Consider the following 1,763-nt stretch of genomic DNA (forward strand, 5'->3'; position numbering starts at 1 on the left):
CTCTCTCTCTCTCTCTCTCTCTCTCTCTCTCTCTCTCTCTCTCTCTCTCTCCCTCCCTCACTTACATACTCACTCTCCCTCTCTCTATTCTCTTCTTTTGGAAGTCCATCGTCCTCGTCTCAATTTTCCCCGTTAACTTCTTCTCTTGTTTACAGTTTGCTTTTTTATATTCTAAATCTGCTGCAGCTCAAGGCGCAGGTATTATGAGGGTTTGTCCACCAGATGGCGCAATGAAGCTGCCATACTGTGAGATGTGGCGAACAGTCTGTGAGGAAATAAACCTCAGAAGGCGAAGACGTGGGAGGGAGGGTGCACGCTACAAGAAAGTAGGTGGCGTGTTACAGAGAGATATATCAGAACTACGTTACAAGTTTATACAAACTTGAACTGCTCACACAAGTTGCTGAAAGTCTTGCTTGAGATGAATGTCTGTCTAACATACTACAAGAATGCTACAAGAAAGAAGTAGGCGAGTTACAGAGAGATAAAAATATCTGAACTACTTAACAAGTTTACACAAATTTAAACTGCTCACCAAGTTACTGAAGGTCTTGGTTGAAATGAATTTCTGTCTAACATGCTACAAGACAACAGTACGCGTATTAAAAATGTGAACTATTGAACAGGTTTACATGGATTTTAACGTCTTGCTTCAGACGAATTTCTGCTTAAGTTTTAGTTTATAGTGTGGGTACTTATCTAAACGGTTTGATTTAGGGGGATTACGTCCAGCTTAATTTCGTTTCTTTAATCTCGCTGCTTTTATGGACATAATCAAACAGCGGGTCGGAGATTACCCCCCACGCACACACCTTTTTGGAAGCAAAAATTTTCCTAACTCTTGATGGCTTCACTTTATTTTAAAATACCTTAATTAAGCTTTATATCTGACCCCACATTTAATGGAATTTCCCATGAAGTAAAATTAATGACGAATGAGCATGTTACAAATTATGAGACATCGTGGTGAATTCAGGCGCTCGTTAAAATAATGAAATCGGAGAAACTGACATTTTTTCGCCGATTGTGCAATTTTTTTCGAATTTTTATTTTTTGGCTCAACACCTTTTTGTGCTTTTAAGACATATTTCTTTATGGATTTTACGGAAAAGTTTTTATTGTAAGAAAAATAATTATAAATTTTCATTTTCCAAAGACTCTTAAGCTATAAAAGTCACCGAACTTGGCTGTCATTTTCTTGTCAAGTTTACTTCTGAAATCAGGCCACCTACACGTCCTTCAATTGCCAATATTGATTAAGCTTCTATTCAAGTTAGATGGATAGTTCATTTTCATCGAAAATAAGACAAATGAACAAGCTTTAAAATGCCCAAAAATTGATGAGCGCCTGATTCCACCGCGTCGTGACACAAGTCATAGTAAACATAACTAGTTGCTAGTAACCCCCCAGTTAAAGCGATACAGTTTGCCTGAGCAAGAGACACAGCTTGGACTTGAGATGCATCTGCGCTCCACCACAAGAAGACAGCTATTTTGCCAGTTTTATCTGGCCCTGAGTTGCACCTCTCGTATCTACTCAACGCCTTCACCTGTAGAATTTGGCGGGCTCGCCTCGAGGTTGGTGTTCGCGGGTTCCAGGCAGTTTCTAGATTAGCATTATACGGGGCGCCCTTGCAGATGGGATCGGGTCGGGTCTAGTTGGGTCGGGTCGGATCTAGTCAGGTTGGGTCTAGTCGGGTCGGGTCTAGTCGGGTCGGGTCTAGTCGGGTCGGGTCTAGTCGGGTCGGGTCTAGTCGGGTCGG

Source organism: Aplysia californica, unplaced genomic scaffold (assembly GCF_000002075.1).
Source record: "Aplysia californica isolate F4 #8 unplaced genomic scaffold, AplCal3.0 scaffold00224, whole genome shotgun sequence".
NCBI lineage: Eukaryota > Metazoa > Mollusca > Gastropoda > Aplysiida > Aplysiidae > Aplysia > Aplysia californica.